Source organism: Kogia breviceps, chromosome 9 (genome assembly GCF_026419965.1).
Source record: "Kogia breviceps isolate mKogBre1 chromosome 9, mKogBre1 haplotype 1, whole genome shotgun sequence".
Classification (NCBI taxonomy): Eukaryota; Metazoa; Chordata; class Mammalia; order Artiodactyla; family Physeteridae; genus Kogia; species Kogia breviceps.
In genome coordinates, this window is record NC_081318.1 from 28,651,439 (window position 1) to 28,670,986 (window position 19,548).

Below are 19,548 nucleotides of genomic sequence, written 5' to 3' on the forward strand. Positions count from 1 at the left end.
AACAAGGGTCCTCCTGCCTGGTGCCTCTCTCTCCAATAGGAGACCAAGGTTGGTTCAGAAGCGAAGGAAAGCTTTATTCGTTGATCAAAGAATGCAGAAGGGCGAGCTCAGCTGGAGCGCACGCTGTCCGGCTCTTGTGGCTCATGGGCGGGGCTGGTTTGAGGGTTCACATCAGTGGGGAGGGAGAAGGGGCCGAGTTCTCGCCGGTGGGGGGCAGGTGCAGCATGCTGTTCACGGATCCAGATCGCAGTGCCGGGTGCAGCACCTCTGCACATGGCCGGCTGCCCACCGTCCTGAACTGCAGTGTTGTGTGCAGTGCTTCAGCGCATAGCCTGCCCAGCTAAGGTGTTTCGCACTAGGAAGTCTGTCTGGTCTGAAGCACCGGGTTGGAGGCCTCTGCATGCAGCAGGCACGCTTTGAGCAAGTGAAATGAGACTAAGCACAAAGGAAAAGAGCAAAAAAAGGTTAGACTTCATTTTATTATCCAGATTCTATTTTTATTTCCTGGGAATTGTTAATGGGCTTTGCCAGTGAGAAAAATGGTATAGTTGCACCATCAAAATACTTCTAGTTGAACTTTTTAATTTAAAAAATTAAAGTACTACATTCACATGATTAAGAAGTTACAACAGAGGTCTAAATGTAATAGCATTGGTAATGTTTGTGTTTTTACGATCGTGATTCACAGGGATTCATTTCATTGTTATGCTTCAAAATATATGCTTCATAATATATGTGTCATTTATTCTTTTGGATGCGTGATGATTTTTAACCCTCTTCCAAATAAATTAACAGCAACAAAAATAGAAAGATTGAAAGGAAGAAAAAAATCTCTTCCCTCCCAAGGCACTTGCCTTAAAGGGAACTACTATTTTGATAATTTCTCGTTTATTTTTCCCGGAAAATGTTCTAAGCATATAAAAATACATGCTTTAAAAATTCTTTTTTTGGACTGTAGTTAAGACAGCATAGGGCTGCTAGGCAACCAGGCTCTAGAGCCAGAAAACCGGGGTGGAATCCTGTCTCCTCTGATGACTAGTTCTGTGACTTTGAATAAATTATTTAATCTCTTCATGCTTCAGTTCCTTCATCTGTAAAATGGGGCTAATAAGGCTCCGAGGTTGTTTTTAGGATTGAATGTGTTGTTTATGTTACATACTTTCCTGATATAACACTCAGCAAATGTGAACTATAATTATTATTTATGCAAAACAGATATTTATTGTTTTAGCTTTACTGAGGCTGGATTGACAAAAGTGTAATATATTGAAAGTATACAACATGATAACTTGATTTATGTATACATTGTGAAAGGATTCTCCCCATTGAGTTAATTAACACATCCATTGCCTCACATAGTTACCTTCTGGGATTTTTTGGGTGAAAACATTTAAGTGCTACTTTCTTAGCAAGTTTCAGTTATATAATACAGTGTAATCAAGTATATCACTATGTTATACATTAGATCCTCATTCATTGTACTGCTGAAAGTTGGCACCCTTTTTATCATATTATCCCTAGTTCCCCCACCCCCCAACCCCTAGTAACTACTTTTTTATTTTTTATTTCTCTGAATTTGACTTTTTCTTTCTTTCTTTTTTTTTAGATTTCACAAATAAGCAATAACACACAGTCTTTGCCTTTCTCTCCCTGGCTTATTTCACTTAGCATAAGGCCCTTCGGGTTCATCCATGTCCAATTATGCATCCAGTTCCAATGTGTCGCATTTTTTCCCATACCAAGCAATTCTCAGACATCAGTCAGGTGTCCTAGTATTCAACTAAATCCTAATAATATCTACCTGGAGGTAGCGTCAAATTCCATAGCTTTAGGGCTCACTCCTAGAAGACTGCACCCACTCCCCGCCCAGCCAAGCTCCAACCACTTAAGATGCCAATTGCAAGTCCAAGTTGTCACCTGTGTTTCTGATTGACTGACGGTAGATTAGAACTTCCAGTGACCCAGGGCTCAGGTTCCATTAATCTGCTAGAGAGGCTCACACAGCTCAGAGAAACATTTTACTTACTAGATTACCTGTTTTGTACAAAAGGATATAACTCAGGATCAGCCATATAGAAGAGATGCTTTAGGGCAAGGAAGGGGGAAAGGATTTGGAGCTCCCATGTGCTCTCTGAGTGTATCACTCTCTCAAAATCCCCACAGATTCACCAACTGGAAGGCTCTCCAAACCCTGTCCTTTTGGGTTTTTATGGAAACCTCATTACAGAGACATTGGTGATTAATTCAACCTTTATCCTCTCCCCTCCCAAAGATCATGGATGTGGGACTGAAAGCTCTAACTCTCCAATCACGTGGCTGGCTCCCCTGGCAACCAGTTTCCGAAAGCCACCTCATTAATATAACAAAGACACTTACATTGCTCTCATCTTAGGAACCTCCAAGTGTTTTAGGAGCTCTGTGCTTGGAATGGGGATAAAGACCATATATATATATACTTTTTTTGCCACAAGGCATGCAGATCTTAGTTCCCCAACCAGGGATTGAACCCATGCCCCCTGCATTGGGAGCACAGAGTCCCAACCACTGGACTGCCAGGGAAGTTCCCAAATAAATATTTCTTATAAATCACGTCACACCATGTTGTTGCAAATGAAAATATTTATTTTTTATGACTGAATATATTTCATTGTAAATACATACCACATTTTCTTGATCCATTCATTCATTAATGGACACAGATTATTTCCATTCCTTGACTATTGTGATTAATGCTGCCAATGACTATGGACATACAGATCTCTTTGGGAAAGTGGTTTTTATTATATTTAATAAAATTCAAAATTAATTGTTAATCCCCAATCCAGACAAAGATCTTGGCACATCTTAATTGAGATCAATGCTGCCTTAGATTTATGTACAATCACAATTTTTCTCTTCATTTCTTTTTGCATTCACACCTTTCTGGACTTGTTTTGCTCTTCCTGAAGTGCATCTTAAGAAGTTTCTTAGTGGGGCTCTATTGTTATGTGCTCAGTTTTTCTTTATCTTCCCACAAAAATAACACCAGGCCCAGACATATATTAAAGGAAATTTTTGTTCTTAAAAGATAGTTTTGATGGCTTTATAATTCTAGTTGTTAGTTGTTTCTTTTTCTCAGTGACCTCTAAATATATTATTTTACTGTTCTCTAGCAGCAATGGACACTAGCATAGTTGCTTTTGATCTATTAGTCCTTTCTCTCCAGCTGTTTTACAAATGTAAAGTTTATTTATTTAGTTTTGGCTGTGTTGGGTCTTCGTTTCTGTGCAAGGGCTTTCTCTAGTTGTGGCAAGCGGAGGCCACTCTTCATTGCGGTGCGCGGGCCTCTCACTGTCCTGGCCTCTCTTGTTGAGGAACACAGGCTCCAGACGCGCAGGTTCAGCAGTTGTGGCTCACGGGCCCAGTTGCTCCGCGGCATGTGAGATCTTCCCAGACCAGGGCTCGAACCCGTGTCCCCTGCATTAGCAGGCAGATTCTCAACCACTGAGCCACCAGGGAAGCCCCAAATGTAAAGTTTTAAATTGAAAAATGTTTGCTTCAATCTTTTGTTCTCCAATTTCACTACAATATTTCTATAAGTGAATCTTTATATATTATGATTTGGCTTTAATGTTTTTTGAAAATGAGATGATATCTTTTATCAGGTCTGGAAAATTGTTAGGCATTACCTCTTCATATTTTGACTCTTCTCCATTCTCCCTATTGCCTCTTTCTTAGACTCCAATTAGACCATCTTACTGAACTTTCTCATCTCTTAAATTTCTTTTCCTATTTTCCATATTCCTGTCTCTTTGTGTTGCACTATGGTAAATTTTTTCTTTTCTTTTTTTATTGAAGTATGATTGGTTTACAGTGTTGTGTTAGTTTCAGGTATACAGCAAAGTGATTCAGTTTTATAGATATATATACATTTTTTTTTTTTTTTTTTGTGGTACGCGGGCCTCTCACCGCTGCGGCCTCTCCCGCTGCGGAGCACAGGCTCCGGACGCGCAGGCCCAGCGGCCATGGCCCACGGGCCCAGCCGCTCCGCGGCACGCGGGATCCTCCCGGACCGGGGCATGAACCCGCGTCCCCTGCATCGGCAGGCGGACCCCCAACCACTGCGCCACCAGGGAAGCCCATATATACATTTTTTAAAGATTCTTTTCCCTTATAGATTATTACAAGATATTGAGTATAGTATAGTTCCCTGTGCTATACAGTAGGTCTTTGGCATAAGTGTAATTTTTAAGCTCTCTTTTTTGGTTCTTCAATTTGCTTTCAACCTCATTTAACAGCTGTTAACCTATCCACTGGGGTGGTATTACTAGTAGTAGTAAATGTAAGTTATTGTTAATATTCTAATTCTTGCATTAGGTGGTGAATTTCCAAATGTTCGTTATGTTTTTAAGATGAAATAAAGTAAAAAAGGCCATTCTTGGGCAAATGATTCTGATGTGCCATGATTAAAGGGTTATGATTAAATCAGTTCTGTGCACCAAATTTCCAATACAAGTAAAAAAATTTTTTCAAATCATCTCAGAAGCTTTAGTTTTTCCTAATTCAAAAAATTCTATTTTTTATTTTTAACTGTTTTCTATCTAATAATTATATATTATGTATCTTAATTTCAACATCTAAAGCCCCAGTCTTCTGAATCTGTTATTTGTTTATAATGCTATTTGTTACTCATATGACTTATAACTAAAAAAGAAAAGATTGATAAATTAGACCACATTAAAATCAATAATTTTATTTATTAAAAAAGTCATTAAGAAAGTAAAAGTAAAGATTTAGAGGGAAGGAAGTTTTTTGCATTCATGTGTCTGATTCAAGATATATCCAGAGTATAAAAAAATCAACCACCTACAAATCAAAAAGATAATGACAAACCATTAGATAATTGGGCACAGAACTTGAACAAGTACTTCACAAAAGAGAGTTTCCACTACTATATACAAAATAGATGAACAACAAGGACCTACTGTATAGCACAGAGAACTATATTCAATATCTTATAATAACCTATAATGGAAAAGAATCTGAAAAAGAATATATGTATCTATCTATCTATCTAAATCACTTTGCTGTACACCTGAAACTAACACAACATTGTAAATCAACTATACTTCAATTTTTTTAAAAAAAGAAAGTTGAATGCCACCTCACCATACACACCATCAATTTATATTTCCACAGATATATCCACCTTGGAATATTATTTTCCTTCTCACTGATATCAAGAATGTCAATCACTTAAAATTGAATGTTAGCTCTTTTCTCTCTCAATTTCCATTTCCATAAAATTTTTATGGAAATTTCATTTCTCTTTTATGAGTTACCATTCACTATAATTTACTTGTAAGTGCTTTTTATTGTCTGGATGTTATGAAAAAATGAAAGAGTAACTATTGTAATACCTATGATATGGTGTTTCTCTTTTCTCTTACCTGATGATTTCCAGGCAGCAGGTTTGGCTTTTTGTTTGGTTTGGGGTCACTTTTCAATAAATTTCCATGCCTATGAAAAACATTAAAGAAATAAAGGGGCAAAAAAGAGAGAGTTTCCAAATGGTCAATAAGCCTATAATAAGGTGTTTAACAGCATCACAATTCAGGGAAATTAAAATTAAAATTAAATATCATTACACACCTGACACATGGCTAAAATAAAAAAGAGAGGTAATACCAAGTGTTAGCAAGCATGTGGAATTCCCATACATGACTGCTGAGAGTGTAAATTGATGCAACCTCTTTGGAAAAATTTGGCAGTATCTACTGAAAATAAACTTGTGCATGTGCTATGACCCAGAAATTCCACTCCCAACAGAAATTACACCTAACATGGACTTGTATACTACCAAATGTGAGATAGATAGCTAGTGGGAAGCAGCTGCATAGCACAGGGAGATCAGCTCAGTGCTTTGTGACCGCCTAGAGGGGTGGGATAGGGAGGGTGAGAGGGAGACACAAGAGGGAGGAGATATGGGGATATATGTATATGCATAGCTGATTCACTTTGTTATAAAGCAGAAACTAACACACCATTGTAAAGCAATTATACTCCAATAAAGATGTTAAAAAAATTTAAAAAAGAAATATATACATATATGCACTAAAAAGCATGTACAGAGAATCTTCATTGTATTATAGCCTTATCCTATACTATCATTATGTTAGGAATCTTCATAATAGCACTAACTCATAATATAATCGTTCCAAGAATCCATCAACATTAGAATGGAAAAGTAAACTGTGGTACATCCATACAATAGGGTAATGAAAATGAAGTACTGTGACACATACAACAACATGGATTAATTTCAATAATGTTGAAAGGCAAGAAGCCAGACACATGAATGCATATGGTATATTCCACTTATATAAAGTTGAAGAATGGGCAGAACTAATCTATGGTGTTAGAAGTCAGAACACTGATTAACTTTGAAAAGGGAGTAGATACTGGGAGAAAGAACAGAGGAATGGGCTTTTGAAATACTGGTAATGCTCTATTTCTTGATTTGGTTACCTTGTGTGTTTATGTGGTACATATATACAATGGAATGTTACTCAGCCATAAAAAGGAACGAAATTGGGTCATTTGAAGAGATGTGGGTGGACCTAGAGACTGTCATACAGAGTGAAGCAAGTCAGAAAGAGAAAAACAAATGTTGTATATTAAAACGCATATGTAGAATCTAGAAAAATGGTATAGATGATCTTATTTGCAAAGCGGAAATAGAGACACAAACATAGAGATCAAACATGTGAATACCAAGGGGGAAAGGGGGGGTGGGATGAATTGGGAAATTTGGATTTACATATATACACTATTGATACTATGTATAAAATAGATAACTAATGAGAACCTAATGCATAGCACAGGGAACTCTACCCAGTGCTCTGTGGTGACCTAATGCAAAGGAAATCCAAAAAAGAGGAGATATATGTATACCTATAGCTGATTCATTTTGCTGTACACTAGAAACTAACACAACATTGTAAAGCAACTATACTCCAATAAAAATTAATTTTAAAAATTATTGTGCCGCCAGCCGCGGCGGGTCCTCAAACTGTAGCAACAATTGACGAGAGGGGGTAGGGAACTGAACGCACCAAGGTATGGGATCAGAAGGGCAAGGCAAGTTTAATAACAAAGCATAGCCATATATATACCCCTAAAGCAGGGAATTTGCTTAGTCACCATCTTATCGGCATCAGCTGGTTAATTGGCTTCTCGGCTTAGTCACGCCTTATCGGCATCAGCTGGTTGATTGGCTTCTCGGCTTAGTCACGCCTTATCGGCATCAGCTGGTTGATTGGCTTCTCGGCTTCTCCTTAAAAGGCACCAATTTCCGCTCCAGGGTTGCTTTTCCTAGCTTTAGGGAACAACCAGGGACTCCCAGTAACTGAGCAGGTCCTTGGAGCGATTTGGCTAAAGGCCATCTCCTTTTTTACGTTCATACCATAAAGTCCAGGATGCATACCAAGGAGAGTACAGTCGGGCCCTGAGGCTTATGAGGGTCTTAATGGCGCCTTCCTCAGAGGGCAATGCTCGCCACATTTCCCCCTCTTTTATTTTTTAAAGCTTGATAATGCAATTTCAACCCGTACACCTCCTGACGAAGAGCAGCGAGACGGCCAACAATACAGCGTAATAAACAAGGTAAGGAAATTAACATCAACAATACACATGACCCCACGGTAAGCAATCCTGTGAGTCCATTTTGAAACCAATTCATTGGGTTTAACCATTGAAGCTGATCCAAGAGTCCTTGAATTAATTGTTGGGGCCTGTCTTCTTGTAGATGAGCTTCTTGAATTGCTTGTATTTCCGCATTAAGTTTTTGTATGTCCATACTAATGTGTCCATCAGTCCATACACTTAAAAAGTGCATTTTTACTTTGTTCCAATCCCAGTCAGTTTCATTATAAGCGTGTTGAGTCACACAAATCCAAGTATATTTAGCATGGCAAATCAAACGCATTTTCAATTTTAAAGCCATAATTTGGTCTCCTAAACCGATGAGAGCATTTTTTAACTCATCAACCTCAGTTTTTAGTTGAGTATCAATATGACTTTGTAATGCTAATGCAATACTGGTATTTTTAGACAATTGATTAACATAATGTGCTTGTTGTACAGTTTTACTTAATGCTAAACCGGCAGTAGTGGCTGTGGCTGTTAAAGCAGCTAAGGCTAATATGCTACATATTAATATTCCAATGAATCGTTTAGGTCTTTTTAAAGCTTCAGATAATTCTAGCCAAGCTTGCATGCTAGTACTATGATACCATGGTTCAGAAATATTTACAGGCAGCATTACATAGGAAGGTTGTTTTAACATCATAACAGAAAAAGTTCCTTTCATAGGCAGAATGCAAGTACTAAAAATACAATTCTGACAAGTTATATTATATCCTAAGGAACCAGAAGTAAACTCAATCTGTAAATCTCCTATTAGCAAGGCATATGAGGGTGTAACACAAGTAATAACCGGTTGATAAGAATAAGACAATGCAAACTTCCCAAAATCCCAATGCTTATAAAAAAACCAAGCTATTATTAGTAACAGAAACTGAAGAAATTAAAATGGTACCATCATTATAATTTAAGGTGCACCAGATTTGAGAATTCAAAATCACATTGGGGAAAATCAGAAGGAAAAGAGGGGGGAAAATTCAAACTTGTAACAGCTTTAACTACCTTTAAACTATGGCTGGCCAGTAAAGTTCCTTGTCCTCCTACATATACTTCAACACAAAAATAGTATCTTTGACTTTGCAGCTTCTATTAGAGCTCCACTCTCAGCTTTATGATTAGACCCATCTTTGTTACCAGTCTCATTCTTTCCATTTTTGTTATTGTTGCCCTGTGAAATCATTTTTTCTAGAACAGCAAGAAGATGTAAAGCTTTCTCAGCTTGGTAGGTTAATATATACAGGTCTACAAGCAAAAAACACACTGCTTGGGCAAATTTTTCTTCAAAAGGTTCTATGAACTGATAACGTTTTTCACCAACGGATATGGCTTCTGTATACTGTCGGACATGATACAGGATGACTGCTTGATTGTAATACAACATACTGTTTTCAAGATCATCTAATCCATCCATTTCTTCAACAGCCGAGTGCACCTGATTCTTCAACTGGTTAAGTGTCTGTCTTAAACTATCTGTTGTTGTCTGGTTACTTTTGAAAAACTCAGCTACTGCCGTATTCAAAATTATTTTATAATCGTCTTTGTTTATATCTTGTAGGCAGGCAAGATGTTGTAGACAGATATCATAATTTCCAGCTGTGAAAGCCTGGAAAGCACTGGTGGACACCTCTTTCTCTTGATCAGTGATCTCTGGTCGCTTCTTGGATACTTCTTGTCCCATATTTTTTTACTTCTGACTATTGCCCCGAGTTACTATCAACTTTACTATGTGGCCACACTGTCACTCTTAACTCCGGGGATTCACCTACTGAGATTCAGATGTCCCTCTTGTCAAGTCCCTGTTCGGGCGCCACTTGCCGCCAGCCGCGGCGGGTCCTCAAAGTGTAGCAACAATCGACGAGAGGGGGTAGGGAACTGAACGCACCAAGGTATGGGATCAGAAGGGCACAAGCAACTGATGTTTGTAAGGCAAGTTTAATAACAAAGCATAGCCATATATACACCCCTAAAGCAGGGAATTTGCTTAGTCACCATCTTATCGGCATGAGCTGGTTAATTGGCTTCTCGGCTTAGTCACGCCTTATCGGCATCAGCTGGTTGATTGGCTTCTCGGCTTCTCCCTAAAAGGCACCAATTTCCCCTCCAGGGTTGCTTTTCCTAGCTTTAGGGAACAACCAGGGACTCCCAGTAACTGAGCAGGTCCCTGGAGCGATTTGGCTAAAGGCCATCCCTTTTTTTACGTTCATACCATAAAGTCCAGGATGCATACCAAGGAGAGTACAGTCGGGCCCTGAGGCTTATGAGGGTCTTAATGACGCCTTCCTCAGAGGGCAATGCTCGCCACATTATTGAGCAATGTACTTATTACTTGTGGACTTTACTATATGTATTCATTCATCTTCAGTAAAAAATCTACTTGTAAAAACAACCTGTATGTTCTGTATTCTAGCGTTAGATGCTAACTTACATAATTTTTTTTCAATTTTTAAAATGGCTCAAATTGGCCTTTGTGGGGTATATTCCATATAACATCAAGTGTTAAGAAGTGTACTAAATATTTTGCATTCGCTATCTTATTAAATCTCCTCAATAATCCTGTAAATTAGAAATTACGTCCTTTAGGTAATGAAGAATCAAACTCAGAGAAACTAAGTTTTTTGCCCAAGATCACACAACTAGTAGTATAGCTATACTCTCCTAGCCTGACAATATTTAAAGCTACAAGTTAATTTTAGAGCAGAAACAGTTTTCAAATTGGAGTCTTAGGCATGGAAGACATAGTTAAATCATTTAACTTAGGTGTCTTTACTTACTAGCTATAGTATAAATTACCTTCGACAAGCAGAGCAGTGCCACTATCTTTTTTCCTTAGTTTTTGAGTTTCTGTGAATAGAAGGAAAAGTCATAAACAACCACTATTAATACTAAATATTTCCTTTGAACATGTTCACCTGAATTGCTTTCTAAATAAAATGCTTGGAAAATTAACATTCATCTCTCTGTATCTGTTGTTGACCAAAGAATTCCAACCAATCACTGGACATCTGAGGCTGTGATAAATACTTGCTACTGTTTGTCTTTTGATAGGTTATACAGGGAGGCAAACTGCCTAACACTCCAAAGGGATACTACTATGAAACATATTGTCTGACGTTACATTAAATAGCTTGAAAATACCATAACCATTGATGCAAGGTTGTTGTTAAAGTATCTTTGAATCAATGAAAGAAATTAATAAATAGAAAACCCAGTCCTAAAAGAGATCTTCTTATGGTTTTCTAGTTAAGAAAAAATAAATTAACACTCTCAGCAGGAGCGAAAGCAGTAGATTGTGTGAGATTCTCTTGAAAATGAAGACTTCACTCTCAATGTTAATTTAATTTGCATACACTTCTAGGGAAGTCATTTATCACCTTACTTGAATAATAAGGTGAATATACCTTGAATAATATTTATACTTCTATATAAGCATATACCTTGAATAATATTTATACTTCTATATAAGCATTTAATAAAATATACTTCTATCTCTGGACGACCAATTCAGAATCGGTTAATAAAGACAAGAATTGAAGGAAAATTTCGATAAGAATTGAGTATAACCCCTTCACATACCTTAGGGACATTAGTGTTATGATCAAAGACTGATAACAAGGAAGTTCTGGTTGTATTTATCCACTTCTTTTGCTATTTATGACTCCCTGAGCATCAATTCTTTGATTCACATAATGCAAGTTACCAGTATGCTGATTTGCCTTACAGAATCTGAGCTATATTATTATTATTTTTTAACATCTTTATTTGAGTATAACTGTTTTACAATAGTGTGTTAGTTTCTCCTTTACAACAAAGTGAATCAGTTATACATATTGAGCTCTATTATTGATGTCAACGTGAACTAGGGTACAAGTATGGATAGCTTAGCTCCAGAACGGATGTGCTGGGCAAATAATTATATCAGAAAGTGAGAACCACTCCGCCGTCTTACCGTTGACTGTTGCACCCCTAACCGGGACTTGCTGTTGGGAGGCCCCTTCTTTCATGCCGTCTTCATGCCCCTGTGAGCTCTCAGCTCTGTGTTGCTCCTTGCTGAGAGGACAGAAGAGTCCAATCTTTACTAGACATCTTAGTGTTTTGGTTTCCTCACTCGTGTAAATTAAGACCTTCTGTCCTTGCCCTGATATCCTGAATAATAATAGAGCAGACTACTAAAATCACTTCAGTCTTTCATTAAGAAAATGTGAAGACCAAATATTTGAAGACCAGAGGGGTTGCAGATGTTTACTAGATAAAGAAACATCAGAGAAAAGACAAAGGGCTGTGACTCTGCTGCCAGCAGAACAGTGTAACAGTTAAGAGGGACTTGGACGCTGGGGGTTCAAGCCCCCATACCTCCACTCACTACCAGTGAGATTGGGAAACTACTTAACCTCTTGAATCCTCAGCGTTTTTGTCCATGAAGTAAGAATAACACCTAATTCTTAGGGGGGATGTAAGGATGAGAAGCGATCCTATAACTACAATGCTTATTAATTATAATATTTATATAAGTATAATTACATTATTATATCATAATATAATATATAACATTATAAATATATTTAATAGTTAATATATATGTTACATTTTATATAAAGTATTTATTATTATATTTTATATTTATATAAGTATATATAAGTATAATTATAGTAATTATTTTCATTTCAATTATAATGCCTTGCACATTTAAAATACCCACATTTAAAGTTGAACACCTTTAGGTCTGTTTAGCAGACCCCTCCCCCTTCATCTGGGAAGCACTTGATTGGAGCACATGATTTGAACACAGCCAATCAGAATGTCTGAACCCCAGTCACCGTGATTAGCCTAGGACGGGCAAGGGACTGAGTTGAGTCAGTTACTCGAGATCTTTTTTATCCCTCCTTATCAATATAGTAGTTGCTTACTATAGCTTTTATCATTACTAAGTTTACTTAATATATGCCATAATGATAAGTAATTAGTCCACATGTTTATAGAAAATTCTGTTAAATAATAATGAAGTAGCTTATGACTTTGTATATGTTAAAGGGGGAAAGAATGGGAAAGTGAGTCCAGTAGTAAAGTGAACATTAGTTCTATGATCCCGTATATTTCCTTTCTATTCCTTAAGCTGGTTGGATTAAGAGCTCTGTCACTCACATTCAGAAGAGTCCTGACTAATATTAAGAAATAATAGGAGTCTTCCATGTCCAGAGACGTTGTTCAGTGGGCTCTGGGAGCAGCGCCCAGGGCAGCTTAACCATAAGAGCTTCGTGAAATCGAGCTGAGGCCAGAGTTGGGTCCTTAATAAAACTATAACACTCCGGTCACTTGGGGCAAATCAAATTCTGGGGGGATTCTAACAACTTTTACAAGTCAGAGTCGATAAATCTCAAATGCCTGGATAATAGGATAATTGAGAGTAGAGCTAAGACATTGCAACCTCTTCCCAGAGCCCCTGCTCTTGCTGCAGACCACTGCTCTCAAGGCAAATGGTCCTCTTTGATCAGAGAATTCATCATTTTGGTTAGAGTCCCTTGGTGTTCCTGACAGAAGCTTTAAAATTCTGCCTCAATTAACTAGAACATACTGTTTCACAGCTACTTAATTTTAAATCTCATTAATATTTTGTACTTATTACCTGAAGCTTTAAACAAAAATATAAATTCTAACTCTAGTTTTAAAAAACTTAGTCATAAAACAGTTTGTACTGATGAGCTGATTGACTTACATGAAGAATTTTAAACCTCCTGAATTTTCTTTCTGTCCAATTTTACCCAGTGGTGATCATCTTCATCCAATCAGCTTTCGGTAGTTGATTATGTAAACCAAGCTTCCAGAAAATCTGATGTCCTAATGATAATGAGACTGACTGGTCAGTGACAATTATGTCTTTATCCTTTATCTAGTTTTCTGTCATCCTTTCCCCACCCTCTCACTGCCATTGGTCCATTCATGTTTTGTCTATAGGGCAGAAAACTGCCTGTATTAGAAAATGCTTTAAGTAGCCATGGGCTCTGGGCTCCCAGCTGTCATTTGAGTAAATAATGCTTTTTTAATAAAAAGATCATGCAAGTTGAAGGTCACGTTATAACGATTGACTTTAGTCTTTAATATGATCAGCCATCAGAGATGGAGTTAGCAGTGAGATTTGGATAAGAAAAATTCACAGTTCTGATTTTCATCTGTGCTCCTTGGCAACACTTCCTGAGAATAGTGTGAACGAAATTCCAAGACTAAATAGCCAATGGCATAATACACTTTCCAGCACTCTGAGAAACAGAGTGAAGAAAATGAAATCTCCGAAGGTTTCCCATGAAAGATTTCATAAGGTATTTTCTAGTACAAAAATGAGGTTGAAAATAGCTCTCATAACATTTTTTATACTTGGACCATGTTTAAAACTATGACAAAAATCCAAAATTATGTGGGCATTGATATATAATATACTTAAATATGAATGAATATAATTTTAATTATAACTAAATGTATTGAATACTTACTATTTGGCAGGCACAGGACTGGGTGCCTTACAAGAGTTAGCTCATTTAATTCTCACAGTATCCCCAAAGCAATAGCTATTATAAGGTCCATTTTACGGATGAGAAACTGAGGCTTATGGGTTAAGGAACTTGCCGGGACCTGCCTAGTGCAAGGGCTTCAGGGCAGTTTTACTGGCTTCAGAGCCTGGACAGTGCTAACAGTGTTGTTCCATGGAAACATTAATTTATTTGCTTTTTTTCTCTATAGATAATACCTTATGTTTATTACTTCCCATGAAACACAAGTAAAAAAAAAAACTTGTTCAGTATGCATGCATTTATTTTTTAATGTATTATTTTGAAATAATTATAGTGTATTAGGGTCCTCCAGAGAAACAGAACAAATTGGAGATATATGTGTATATATATATCTCCAGGACATACATATATCTAGAACAATGTGGGGTTAGGGGCACCAATGCCCCCATGCAGTAAAAAATCTGTGTATAACTTTATAGTCAGCCCTCCATATCCGTGGTTCTGCTTCTAAGGATTCACCCAAACACAGATCATATAGTGCTGTAGTACATATTTATTGAAAAAAATCTCCTTATGAGTGGACCTATGCAGTTCAAACCTGTGATGTTCAAGGGTCAACTGTACATGGATATACATATAAATTTACATATGTATCTCTCTCTCTCTCTCTGATTTCCTATTAAAAAAATGGCTCATGTGATTATGGAGGGTGAGAAGTCCTCCAACCTGCTGTCTTGTCTGCAAGCTGGAGACCCAGGAAAGTCAGTGATATCATCTAAGAACCAGAGGGCGCAGAGTGTAAGTCCCAGTGAGGACAGGGGAATACTGGTATCCCAGCTGAAGTAGTCAGGCAGAGAGAGTGAATTGCCCCCTTCTCTGCTTTTTTGTTCTATTCAGAGCCTCAATGAAGTGGATGATGCCCACACATTGGGAAGGACAATCTACTAAGTCCACTGCTTCAAATGCTAATCTCATTCAGAAACAACCTCACAGACACACCCAGAAATCATGTTGAATCTGGGCCTTCTGGGTCCCAGTCAATTTAACACATAAAATTAACCATTTCATAGAGATACACAGCAATTTGCCACTCCAACCACCACACACACACAAAGTACATAGGCAGGTGGTTACACTCTTCACCCAACCTCTGCCAGTGGTAGCACCTTGTATAACTACAGAACACTGTCCAAACCAGGAAATTGACATTGGTACATTCCACGTAGTCTATTCTGATTCCGTCAGTTTTTTAAGCACTCTTTGTTCACCATAGTTTGTTATAAGTTTGTGATACCTTCCATTAAATGGAAGTCCCCGGGCTTCCTGGTGGCGCAGTGGTTGAGAGTCCGCCTGCCGATGCAGGGGACGCAGGTTCGTGCCCCGGTCCGGGAAGATCCCACATACCGCGGAGCGGCTGGGCCCGTGAGCCATGGCCGCTGAGCCTGCGCCTCCGGAGCCTGTGCTCCGCAACGGGAGAGGCCACAACAGTGAGAGGCCTGCGTACGGCAAAAAAAAAAAAAAAAAATTAAAATTAAAAAATAAAATAAAAATGGAAGTCCTCAATTTTGTCTAGATAAATATTTCAGCCTTTTAAAAAAGTAGCTCTTACTTTTATGACTTGCTTACAAAGACTTTCTCCGCCAATAAATTATGAAAATATCTTTTAATATTTTATTTAAAAAATTTTTTATTGGAGTATAGTTGCTTTACAATTTGTGTTAGTTTATACTGTACAGTAAACTGAATCAGCTATACGTATACATATATCCCCTCTTTTTTGGATTTCCTTCTCATATAAGTCACCTCAGAGCAGAGTTCCCTGTGCTATACAGTAGGTTCTCATTAGTTATCTATGTTATACATAGTATCAATAGTGTATATGTGTCAATCCCAATCTCCCAATTCATCCCACCGTGCCCCCTTTCCCCCTTGGTATCCATACTTTTGTTCTCTACGTCTGTGTCTCTATTTCTGCTTTGGAAATAAGACAGTCTATTCCCATTTTTTCAGATTCCACATATATGTGTTAATATACGATATTTGTTTTTCTCTTTCTGACTTACTTCACTCTGTATGACAGTCTGTAGGTCCATCCGTGTCTCTACAAATGACCCAATTTCGTTCCTTTATAATATTCCATTCTATATATATGTACCACATCTTCTTTATCCATTCCTCTGTTGATGGACATTTGGGTTGCTTCCATGCCCTGGCTATTGTAAATAGTGCTGCAGTGAAAATAGGGATGAATGTGTCTTTTTGAATTACGGTTTTCTCAGGGTATATGCCCCGTAGTGGGATTGCTGGGTCATATGATAGTTCTGTTTTTAGTTTTTTAAGGAATCTCCATACTGTTCTCAGTAGTGTCTGTATCAATTTACATTCCCACAGACAATGCATGAGGGTTCCCTTTTCTCCACACCCTCTCCAGCATTTATTGTTTGTAGATTTTTTGATGATGGCCATTCTGACTGGTGTGAGGTGATACCTCATTGCAGTTTTGATTTGCATTTCTCTAATAATTAGTGATGTTGAGCATCTTTCCATGTGTTTGTTGGCCATCTGAATGTCTTCTTTGGAGAAATATCTATTTAGGTCTTCTGCCCATTTTTTGACTGGGTTGTTTTTTTGATATTGAGCTGCGTGAGCTGTTTGTATATTTTGGAGATTAATCCTTTGTCAATTGCTTCATTTGCAAATATTTTCTCCCATTCTGAGGGTTGTCTTTTCATTTTGTTTATGGTTTCCTTTGCTGTGCAAAAGCTTTTTAAATTTCATGAGGTCCCATTTGTTTATTTTTGTTTTTCTCATTGCTGTGGGAGGTGGGTAAAAAAAGATTTTGCTACAATTTATGTCAAAGAGTGTTGTGCCTATGTTATCTTTTAATATTTTCTTTTGGTATTTTTATTAGAATTTACTTTTTGTATAGTATGAACAGAATCTAATTTAATTTTCCCCTCAAATGTATAGCCAGTAAAAATATCATACTTTAACAAGGAAATAATACTGATGGGAGTCTACGGAGCATGAATGGCTTAAGTCCATCATGGTCCTGTGCAGGTCCCTAACCCACATGCTTCTGGAGACCATGCAGGTATCAACAACTGTGTGATGAAGTCAGCGGTAAGTCAATAAAAATTGGCTTATACAATAAACATGTGATTAATGTCTCTCCTAAAGCAGTCCATTTTAATTTTTTAACATCCATTTAAATTTTTTAACGTAACTTTCTTTCCAAACACATCTGTGGCCACTAAATGTCCACTTTCGGTCTGGTGCAAAGAATGCGGGAGAATCAAAAATCTCTCCAAGCTTCACCATGTATTAACTTTAAGACTATGAGCAAATTACTTAATCTCTCAGAAGTTCAATTTCGTCATTCTGTAAAAGAAATAACAATACTTCCCCACCGTGTTGGACTAGTTATTACATGCAATAATATGCATAAAATAGTATATATAGTGCCTTGTAAATGATCTTTGCTCAATAAATATTAATGGAATTTAAATAGTAACTTATTTAGAGAGGGAAATATTGTATCTTTTGATCTATATAGAGTTCCCCCACCTTTTTTTAGCAAAAAAAAAGAGAAAATACTTTTTATTGTTTGAATTTCACATTTTTTTTTTGTTTTGGTGGGCATGGTGATGTCATCATTTTTTGATAAAGGCCCCTTTTAACCCATAGTATTCAGGAAGCTAGAAACTTTGTAAATAAAGATTTATTTATGGGCTCTCATGTATAGAACTGTTTTGAATACTATCTGGGAAATACAAATAATTATCAGATGTAGTCCTTGCTCTTGATAAGCTTACAGTCTGATTAAGACACAGACACTGTAGAGTAAAGACCTTTTTTTTCCCATCCAACACCTCTTCTTACTCTGTGAGGACTTGGCCACCCCACTCTCAATTCATGTGTTGGATTGGGGTTTACCCAATCCATATATGTCCCAGGCCTGGCCTTTTGGAGAGTTTCACTTTTCAACTACTATGATTGCTTCAAATCTAGGTTTGGAACCCAAGTCAGTTAATTGAATTTTGAGGTTTTTGCTAGAGCTATTGCAAAATAAAATCTTTGAATGAATAGTTATGCTAGCAAGTTTTTTTTAAAATTTTTAATTATTTATTTATTTATGTTGCATTGTGTCTTTGTTGCTGTGCACAGGCTTTCCCTAGTTGCGGCCGGTGGGGGCTACTCTTCGTTGTAGTGCATGGGTTTCTCATTGCGGTGGCTTCTCCTGTTGTGGAGCACAGGCTCCAGGTGCATGGGCCTCAGCAGTTGCAGCACACGGGCTCAGTAGTTGTGGCTCGGGGGCTCTAGAGTGCAGGCTCAGCAGTTGTGGCGCACGGGCTCAGCTGCTCTGTGTCATGTGGGATCTTCCTGGACCAGGGCTCAAACCCGTGTCCCCTGCATTGGCAGGTGCGTTCTTAACCACTGTGCCACCAGGGAAGTCCTATGCTAGAAGCCTGAAGCTGCCCATGGGTCATCTCATAAAAAACAAACAAAAAATGCCTGAGAAGAAAGCCAGTGTAGAAGGTAGCAAAATTGAGGCACGAAGGGAAGAGACCAAGGTTGATACTATCGTTGGAGCCTCTGAATTCAGCTTTGTCTGTGTGTTCATCCCTTGAACTTCCTAGTTACCTTTTTGATTTATGCTAGTTTGAGCTTTGTTTTTATTAATTTCAAGAGTTGTGACCATATAGGAATAAAATACAGATATGAAAAACATGCAAGGAAGCTTACAAAGCAAAATAAACTATCCATCATTTTCTTGGGAAATCTGAAACTCCATTTCTCTTTCTAGGCATAACTGTTCCAAGTTTGGTTCATCAAACTAGGGAGGAGTTTTGGGAGGAGATCATAGACATTGGTACAGTTTTTAAAAGTATCCTTAGAAATTGAGGTTCCATTGACTCTCATTGATAATGGAACTCAAGATTCAATGTAGAGGAATTTTATTTCTTATGGCTAGCTTGTATTATGTATCCTACACTTTCAGCATATTTCCTTGTGGGAGAAGTACTGAAATGGACTTAACAAAAATAGGGAGAGAGAGAATTCATTTAGGTGTAAGGACCGAGACTTAGTTGGGTAATGTATGGCAGGAAGTGCCCTGGAGTAGGACTGGCCTACAGAAGGAGCTTTCTTCTGTTGTTCCTCTTCCTTCCTCCCTTTCACTGGAAATACATTTGGGGCAAATCCAGAAATCTCTGCCTGCCCAACAGATCTCCTGCCACAGAGCTCAGCAACTCTTGCTTCAAGGAACGACATCTTGACATTAAGACAATTACATTAAGACATACAATTGTGTTTATTTTTTATTTTATTTTTTTATATTATGGTCATGACATTTTATTTTAGT